Source organism: Lipotes vexillifer, unplaced genomic scaffold (assembly GCF_000442215.2).
Source record: "Lipotes vexillifer unplaced genomic scaffold, Lipotes_vexillifer_v1.1 scaffold905, whole genome shotgun sequence".
Classification (NCBI taxonomy): Eukaryota; Metazoa; Chordata; class Mammalia; order Artiodactyla; family Lipotidae; genus Lipotes; species Lipotes vexillifer.
The window spans coordinates 253,389-263,816 of NW_006796034.1; the positions used below are offsets into that span (position 1 = coordinate 253,389).

At 36.1% G+C, this 10,428-nt stretch overlaps 1 protein-coding gene across 1 annotated transcript in view; it reads left to right on the plus strand.

Moving 5' to 3' along the window:
- The first annotated feature begins 995 nt into the window (after positions 1-995).
- FNBP1L (formin binding protein 1 like) overlaps positions 996-10,428 on the plus strand; it is a 48,862-nt gene continuing 39,429 nt past the window's right edge. Inside the window, exon 1 of the mRNA XM_007468103.1 lies at positions 996-1,106. The gene's annotated coding sequence lies outside the window, so the exon portion shown is untranslated. The remainder of the gene's footprint in view (positions 1,107-10,428) is intronic.

Here is a 10,428-nt window from a genome sequence, read left to right on the forward strand (position 1 = left end):
GGGAAAGAGATAAAAGGCAAAGATTTTGAGATGATTCATTTGTAAATAACACATGTGCTTAAACCATGGATGATTTGGAAAGATAAAACAACTAGAGATATAGAAAGGGATGATATCTGAATATTTTGCCAGAATTACAGATTTTTGATATGGGAGATGTAGAGAGCACCAAGTTATTAGCCAATATGGAGATTATTCTTGAAGAATAGGAAATGATGGTTTTTCAGGCAACAGGTAGAAGGGAATACAAAGAGCCTTTCAGGACAGTGATTTTTATGTGTTAGTATCATGTTTACTGCACTGTATAACACTTTATGACATCAGTATAATCCTACTGAGGTGCGTGATGGGACTTCCATTTTAAGATGGAAAGAGTATAAAGAGCCTTGGTAACTTGCCCAAGGTCAAAACATATGGTAAACATGCAGAGCCCAGAATTTGAACCCAAGTTTATTTGATTCTGTTCAAATTATTCTTCACTGAGAGCCTGCTGTGGTGCCAGGCATAGTGCTTGTGCCTTAGGAGTTCAGAGTAGAATAATACATGGCTCCTGCTCTCAATATAGTATTGCAAGTGAACAGACAGTAATTTATAGGGAGCCTTGGGGAGCTAGAGAAAGACCACTTAGCCCAGTCTGAGATTTTAGGGCCATTTTCTGTAGGACATAGTGCCTCATTTTCTGTAGGGCATAGTGCCTGAACTGAATCTCAAAGGAGGAATAAAGAGTTAATTGAAAGGAGATGAACTGTGGAGAGTGTTGCAGCCAGGGGGAACCACATGTGTAAAGATATTCAGGCATAAAAGTAGCATGATTTATGCTGAAGAACCTATTTCTGTCTAGGCCTTAAAGGATGAGATTGGTGGGGACCAGCAGAAGAGCCTAAGTTTCTCTTTTCATACCTCATCGCCTGGACAGATATCAGAAGCTGGTTAAAATATTTGTGGATAAAATTTTAGACTTTTCAGTGTGGTTTTACCTTCCTTTTCTAGGATCAGTTCGACAGCTTAGACAAGCATACACAATGGGGAATTGACTTCTTGGAAAGATACGCCAAATTTGTTAAAGAGAGGATAGAAATTGAACAGAACTATGCAAAACAATTGAGGTAAGTTACATTTTTTTTTCAGTTCTCAGAAATGAAATTACATGTTTAAATAGTTGGATGTTAGATAAATGTGATATACCAGAGGTTAAATTCTGTGTTTTTCATCAGAGTTAGATTGAACTAGGTAACTGGTTTAATGACTCATTTAATTAAATCATTGCCTAGTATCAGAAGGAATATTGGCTAGCTAGATCATGAGTAGCTTTCATTCCAGAAAGATACTTAAAGTCATAAAATCAGGAAGCAAAATTCCAGGAAAAAGAAATACCTGGGTATTAATTCTGTGCTTTACAGTTTTATTCCCCTGTAACTTTTTGCTTTAGTAATCTTTGCAAAATGTTGAAGAGTTCTCCAGTTTCGCATTGCTTTAGAGTTTCAAAGACTTAGAAAGTGAGTGTGATGAGCTGAGTTTCTGTCAAAAACTAGATATATAGGGACTTCCTGGTGGCTCAGTGGTTGAGAATCCGCCTGCCAGTGCAGGGGACACTGGTTCGATCCCTGGTCCGGGAAGATCCCACATGCTGTGGAGCAACTGAGCCTGTGTGCCAAAACTACTGAGCCTGTGCTCTAGAGCTCGCGAGCCACAACTACTGATGCCTGTGTACCTAGAGGCTGTACTCTGCAACAAGAGAAGCCACCGCAATGAGAAGCCTGTGTACAACGAAGAGTAGCCCCCGCTCTCCGCAACTAGAGAAAATCCACGCTCAGCAATGAAGACCCAACGTGGCCATAAATAGAGAGAGAGATAGATAGATAGATATTACTGATGAAAGTGATTTTGGAATATGTGTTAGGAGATAAAAGTTTTAAAGGGAAAGTTTTAATCTTAAATGGAATTTATCTTAAGATTTTGTTTAAGCAGAAAATCGTCGTTAGACCACAACCTGAAAAGTAGTTTTGCTGCAACTTATTCAATAAAAATGGTGTTTGAAACTTGAAGACTAGAACAACAATATAAGGTTCTAGCTGTAGGGGTTAGGATTCTTTATATTGCATAGTGACAGAAAACTCCAACCCACAAGGCACACGTGAGTAAAAAGTCTAGACATATTTTGACTAATGGGTCAAATGTGTCTAGGCTCCATTTCTTGGCTCTGCTTCCCCTTGTTGCTTTTATCCTCAGATTTCATTCAGTACCATCCTTTTTACCCCCATAGCTCTAGTTTTCATATCTTCATACCCCCGCATCCTGGGGAAGAATGATGGTCTTCTCTTTTGTGCATTTGGGGGAGAAGAGAGGGAAGGAAAGGGGGAAAGAAGAAAGTGAAAGAAGGGAGAGGAAGAAGTTGGAAGGAGAGCAGAGTACAAGCGTGCATCAACTTCTTTTCTCCAGAAATCCCAGCAAAAGTCTCCTTTTGTCTTGCTGACCCTGGTTAGATTATATGCTTGTCCTGAACAATTCACTGAAATGAGAATATTAGATTGATTTATAGCTAATGGTGGGGGGAGGGATAGGTGCCCAAAAGAAATTTAAGGTAGTGGATCACAGAAGGAAGGGGGATATTTGAGTGATAAACCACATATGTCCACCATTTGTCGCAGTTTCTGCAAGGAGCTGACTGGGTGTAGGGATGAAATAGACTAGTATGATGAATAGGTTACTTATGTTTATAATGATATACATACTACTATTATGACATCTATTGAAATAGTAGCATCATGCTAATTTCATGATCCATTTGCTTCCTATGTTTTTTTTAAATAAAGGAATTTCCATATGAAAATATAAACAGGGAACCTAGTATATTAATTGTGATGATAATTTACATGTCCAAAAGTTTTGACTTGGGAACTTTACTGTTCAGGAATCTGGAAGCGTTAAGGACCTCTGAAAAGTTAAAATAATAAAAAAATGTATTCATGTGTAAACAATGAAAAATTTCCCTCATTTACTTTATAATTTGATCTCAACTCTAGCACATTAAGTTTTCTGGTTTCTAAGTATTCCAATAGAAGTGAAGAAAGAAAATGCTACAGACAGTACAGTAATGTGATGGCAGTGTGAAGTGCCAAATAATAAAGAAAAGATTAAAAGATTGCAAACAACAGATGAAAAAATTGTTTCCAGCCTAAAGGTACCTGTCAGTAAGGGAATGATGAAAAATACTGTGGAATATGCAATTTGAAAAAGTCAGGTGTAGCAGCATATTTAAAAGGCTACTCAGTCTGTCAGTGTAGAAAGCAAGTTGCAGAACTGAATGTACAGCAAGACCTCCTTGCTTACTTGAGCTTGAGTATATAGCTATGTGTAAAATTTGTATGTATTCTGAAGAGGTCTAAAAGGGTACACCACAAATTGTTTTACACTGGTAACCTCTGAGGAATGAGAGTGGGGGGGTGAGAAGGGAAGGAACTTACACTTTTTACTTGTATTTTTAAATTATTGAAGTCTTCAACAGTTGTGTAATCTTAAGCAAAGAAGATGGTGTATTTCAAAAGAATCCTATCACAAATTATAGAATAAAAATTGGTAATTTATAAGGCAAACCTTCAGCAATCTGCAATGTTTAATTGTCCAGAATAACTTGGGCCTCAAGAGTTTCAGAATGGCCAAGGTTTTACCAGAGTAACAGGACTCTAATCAAATGGCACACTTGTTTGCCTTTCTGTTTTGTGACTGATAATAACGGTTATAATTTTCACTTAACTTGCAAAAAGAGATTTTAACACCACTTCTTTGAAGCAGGAGTGGCTAGAACCCACAATTCCATGATATGAAAATATAATTTTATAGTGAGAAGGTAGGTTTTGTCATGTACAGATGCTCAGGTTAAGTGATGTGAATCTTTTTTCTGTCCCAGCAGACTAAAGAAATTTAGTACATGTTCATCCTAACAGTGGCTCTCACTTGCAGTGATTCTCAGCAAGAGCAGGATTATTGGAAGGTGTTGAGGAATTCCAATAAGGAAAAGTTGGGAGGAGGCTTGTGTAACTTGAAAACCATCTACTCCCTTCCCTTTCTCTACTTTGAGATTTGCTGCTTTGGATGAATGCTTAGTAAATGACTGGATTATCAGCTACTCTTTATAGTATCTGTTTTGTCCAAAGGGAAGAAGTGTGCCTTGTTTATTTCTTCTTTAATGGGAAAAATTCTTTTGGTTGACTCCCTCCTGTTTTTGCTACTGCAGAGGACAGTTTCTTTTCATAGTGAGGCAGCTCTTTTGTCTCCTGAATAACAACTATATTCAAATATATTAAACATTTACATTTCAAATATATTGCAGGATTGAATTTCACAATATATTTTTTGTAAATATATATTTTTTATTTGCATAAATTTAATTTGCAGTATAATTTTGGCACTCCCAGTTTTTTCTCTGTCTTCTGTCTGTTTTGATGGCTTTGGTTTAACTTTATTTTAGTTTGGTATTGCTTCATTTTTGGTAGTGGTTTGAGAACAGGAATAAAAAAAATAAAGCATCTAATCATGTTTGGAGACATAGTTATAAACAGTTGAGCCCATCAACAGATGAATGGATAAAGAAGATGTGGTGCATATATATGTGTATGTATATATATAATGGAATATTACTCAGCCATAAAAAGGAACGAAATTGGGTCATTTGTAGAGACATGGCTGGATCTAGAGACTCATACAGAGTGAATTAAGTCAGAAAGAGAAAAACAAATATCGTATATCAACGCATATATGTGGAACCTAGAAAAATGGTACAGATGAACCGGTTTGCAGGGCAGAAATAGAGACACAGACTTAGAGAACAAACGTATGGACACCAAGGGGGGAAAGTGGTGGGGGGTGGTGCTGGTGGTGTGATAAATTGGGAGATTGGGATTGACATGTATACACTAATATGTATAAAATGGATAACTAATAAGAACCTGCTGTATAAAAAAAAACAAACCAAAAAACAATTGAACCATGTCCATTTTGATGGATAATAAGTGGGACTTTGAATCACTTGGTAGAATGTGTTTTGTTTGTGGACATAAAAAACTGAAATCAGTCATTCTTCTAATAAATTTATAATATTGTATTTGTATGACAGATTGACTAAATTTTCTTAAGTGAAAAAAAGCTCTATATGCATAATAGTATGTATCATTTTTTTCTAGTAAAAATAATTACAGCATTAAATTCTATCATAGAGATTGCTGCATGAAATTATATTCCCCTACTTCCACCCCAGATCATTCCTTTTTGGCTCAAATGTGACAGCGTGGTACTGGGAGAGAAATAGATTGGACAATGGGAAGCCTAAAACTTACTCTTACCTTAACCAGAACAGAAATCTCTCCAAATTTCTTGGATCTTATTTTTATTTCTGTACCTTGCCAACCCTGGCAACATAGCTGGTACCTCTAGAGCTGAGTGAATGTAAGTTGAATGCATAAATAATTGAATGACCTGTGTTTCACTTTAGTTTAGAAATTAGGATCTCTAACTATATGGTGAACCTTTGACCGTGTACTGCTTTCTATCCATACTAGAGTTTATGTCATATACATCAAGTGAAGAGATTGCTCTACTAAGAGCTGTCCCAAATATTTAGAATAGGCTTAGATATAGAATAATGCAAATAAAACCAGTTTCTATTTTCTATTTAGTCTTTATTTTCTCATGTCTCTTTATCAGAATTTTCTATTCCTATCTCACTGTTTAGTCTCCGAAGAACCTAGGGAGCTCATCTTTGTACTGACTTGTGGAAAGTAGAGATTACTTTCATTCTTTGGTTGGCCATTGTTTAACTTGTGACTCTTTGGCCTCCCCTGAGTTTTTGATCAAACTGCTTAATGTAGTAAACCCTAAGACTGGCATCTGGATACAAGCAGGAGGAACTATTCCCTATATTAATTTTCTTCATAGAATTAGATCTTGTGGGAACTCTTTCATTCTTGTCAGTCTCTGGTAGTTCCTGAGCCTGCCTGGTACATATCTAGGTGTCTGTATCCAGATGACTTACTGGCTAAATAATTTTTGCCTCTTAATTCTAGAAAATAGTCTCCCTAATAAAAGATAAACTCCACAAAGGAAAAAGATTCTTCTTTGTTCTGTGCAGTGCTTATTCCTAACTTCTAGAATAGTCCCTGGCACAGAACAAGCACTTTTTGGTATTTACTTAACACTTAACATAGCATTTAATGTGCCAGCACTATTCTCAGTGCTTTTACACATCCTATATTTCATTTTCATAAAAACCCAATGAGATGTTGGTATTACTTTATACATTAAGAAACTGAGTTACAGAGAGGTGAAGAAAGAGCTCAAATCTGGCTGCAGAGTCTGAGTACTTGGTGCTGCCTCTCAGCATAGGGAGAATTACTAATTCTCACTGAAGAGGATTTTTTTCTATCACCAGTACCTAGTGACATTGAGACATCTTTGGGTTTCTAAGGTATTTTACTAGGGACAATAATAAATTATCTAAAAACTACATAACATACTCTTTCCAACTAACACATCTGTTTATAATGTAACAATTAATTATAAACAAATTATAGAAATTTAATTAAATATAAATTAAATTATGTACTTCATAAATTTAGGGCTAGTTGTATCTTTTTCCATAAAGATAAGAACAGGTTAAAATAAAAGGTTAACATTTTAGAAGTCCTTCCTTTTAAGAAAATGTACTTGTCATTAAGGAAGTTTAAAAATTTAATTATGAGAATTTAAGACAAATGCTTTTTACTTTTATTATTCCTATAACCTATTATAAATTGGAGCTAGGGATAGCATAATGTTAGTTCTCTCTGCTTCTTGCCTGTAATATTCTGCTTAACTCTATTAGCTATTTTCTTCTGGTGGCTTATCAGAGGAGAGGAAATAGCATGACAATTGGAGAACCTTTTTTTAATGTAATATAACTATATTTTCTTGATATGTATGATTTGGACTTCATATACTTACTGTTACAATATTTTAGCTGTTTGGGTTTTTTGTTTTTTATTTTTTTAAATTAAAAAAAAATTATTTTTGTTTTCAGTTTTCTAGCTGTTTTTGTTTGTTTGTTTTTGTTTTGTTTTGTTTTGCGGTACGCGGGCCTCTCCCGTTGCGGAGCACAGGCTCCGGACGCACAGGATCAGCGGCCATGGCTCACGGGCCCAGCCACTCTGCGGCATGTGGGATCTTCCCGGACCGGGGCACGAACCCGTGTCCCCTGCATTGGCAGGTGGATTCTCAACCACTGTGCCACCAGGGAAGCCCTAGCTGTTTGTTTTTTTGATCATTGGCATTTTTTCTGCTCCTATCCCTGTACTTTTTGTGTGCCATGAGCTCTAATTTTATCTCAGTTCATTTTGTTATACCTGAAAGATGCCCCTAACCCCCAACTTAATTATCCACCAGACTACTAACCTACATTTGCAGCAATAGGGTTGTTTGTCATTTTCAGTTGAGTTTGTTGATCTTTGTCGTCGTATTTCTAAGACCTGTAGAGTACTTGCCCTGTAGTCAGCAAACAACAGTAAACTTTTGTGGAATGATTCAATCAATGAACTCTACTGCTTTACTAGTCAAGAAATTCAAGCTCATCACCTTAACAAGAATCATGAAACCTTTTCCTGATTTTTATATTAAACTGTTTCCTTAAAAAATGAAGCAGGGCTTCCCTGGTGGCGCAGTGGTTGAGAGTCCGCCTGCAGATGCAGGGGACACGGGTTCGTGCCCCGGTCTGGGAGGATCCCACATGCTGCGGGGCGGCTGGGCCCGTGAGCCATGGCCGCTGAGCCTGCGCGTCCGGAGCGTGTGCTCCGCAACGGGAGGGGCCACAGCAGTGAGAGGCCGGTGTAAAAAAAAAAAAAATGAAGCAGAACCTAACAAGTAAAACATAAAGCTCTTAAGAAAGAAAATAAGTTCAACCCAGTTGTGGTAAACATTTTGATAGTGAGCTTTCCAGTGAAAAGGATTTAAAGATCTTGTTTAAACAACTATAAAGAAATAAGAAGGTTGTCAATGATGTTGGCTATATAGATCACTTAATCTCTTAGTTCTTTCATAATGTCTTTAATAGTTTTATTTGAGTTGTTTAGCCATTTGAATTGTGTAGGAGTGTCTAAAATGAGACAAAATGTTTATTTCATCATCCTATACGTTTAAAATATAGGCAAATCAGATTGATTAAGCTGCTGACTTGAAGCTAAGACTGTGTTATATAGTTCTGCTTTAAGAATCTAATATTTAGAAGGAAAACAGAAGTTATCAACTTGCAGAACAAAATTTCTCCAAAAAGTATAATACTTAAGTCTGTGCCAATCTGCTCCTTCCTCAGTCTAAATTGAGCAATAAAATAATTCTCCTCTTTTCTGTCTTGAACATGCCTGAAAATATTCTTCTGGAAGATTTGCAGGTTGATTAGAGATCACATTGTTACGCCTGTCACATCCTAAATAGCAATGAATTGTTGAATATATTCTTTGGGTATAGACTATGAAGCTGATACCATAAATGCATAGTCCCCTTCACATTTTAGATACTATGTATCCTTAACATGTTAAAGATCAAGCAAAATTAGGAACTGGCATTTTTAAGATATGAAATACTTTGTTTACCTTCACATCCATTGAAGCTTGTTTGGTTTTTCTTCTCCTAGGTCTTTCAGGCATAAATACTTAAGTCCTCTTCTTTCTTCTTGTTATCAGTCTATTTCACCATTTACCACCAGTAGAGGTATAGTGAGAATGAAGCATGTTCCTTAAAAAAACAAATACAGTATTCAGAATTTGTCTACTACTACTTGTAGTAATCACTTTTTATACATTCAATTTTTAAAAATTGTGGTAAAATGTACGTAACGTGAAATTTACTCTCTTAATCATTTTTAAATGTGTATTTCAGCTGTATCTCAAGCTGAAATATAAATATGTATATTAAGTATATTTGTACTGCTCTGTGACCAGTTCCTAGAACTTACACATCTTGAACAACTGAAACTCTGCCTATTAAACAACTCCCCATTTTCCCCTTCCTCTAGGCTCTGGCAATTCTAGTAATACTTTCTGTGTCTGTGAAATTGATTAGGTACTGCATAAGTGAAATCATACAGTATTTGTTTGTTTTTTTTGTGACTGGTTTATTTTACTTAACATAATGTTGTAAGGGTTTATCCATGTTGGGAAATGTATCAGAATTCCCTTCCTTTTTAAGGTTGAATATTATTCCATTGTATGGATAATACCACACTTGGTTTATCCATTCATCTGTGATGAACATTTGGGGTTCTTCCACCTTTTCTGTATTGTGAGTAATGATTTTATGAACATGGTGTCCAAATATCTGAGTCCCTACTTTCAATTCTTTGGCTATATACCTAGAAGAGGAATTGCTAGATCTTATGGTAATTCTGTGTTTAATTTTTTTGAGGACTACCGTACTATTTTCTGCAGTGGCTGATCTATTTTGCATCCCTACCAGCAATGCACAAGGGTTCTAATTTCTCCATATCCTTGCCAACGCTTAATATTTTCTGGGTGTTTTCTTTCTTTTTTCTTGAACAGTAGCCATTCCGATGGGTGTAAGAAATCTCATTGTGGCTCTGATTTGCACTTCCCTAGTGATTAGTGACACTGAGTATTTTTTCATATGCTTGGCTGGCCATTTGTATATCTTTGGAGAAATGCTATTCAAATTCTTTGCTGATTTTTTAAATTGGATTGTTTGTTTTTTTATTATTGCGTTTTAGGTGTTCTCTATACAGTCTGGATTGTAACCTCTTATCCGATATATGACTTGCACATCCTTTCTGCCATTCCACAGTTGCCTTTTCACTCTGTTGATCATGCCCTTTGATGCACAGAAGTTTTAAATTTTGATGTTTGGTTTATCTATTTTTTTCATTTGTTGTCTGTGCTTTTGGTGTCATATCCAAGAAATCATTGCCAAATCCAATGTTGTAAAACTTTTCCCTATGTTTTCTTCTAAGAGTTTTATAGTTTTAGCTCTTACGTTTAGATCTTTGACCCATTTTGAGTTAATGTTATTATATGGTTGTAAGGTGGGGGTACAGCTTTGTTCTTTTGTATGTGGATATCTTTTACATTCAGTTTTCCACTATATGAGGAAAGATTTGTGTCTGTAAGTGATGGAAACCCCAGTGAGCTAGTTTGTTTAATGGTAAATTTATTGAGAAGAGATATTTATTGATTTATTTATTGATATCTTTTATTGATTTGATTGTTTTTTTAAAATTGATTTGACTTTTTAACTTGAGTTCAAGAAGAGGTTGAACAGTTCAGCTGCTGGAAGTCCTGGGATGCAGCTAGGTCACAGGGGAAAAAAAAGTCAGGATCTGAAACACAGCCAGAGAGCCAGAGACCTTTGTTGTCTTCCTCCCTCCTTCCCTCCCTCCCTCCCGCCCGCCTTCCC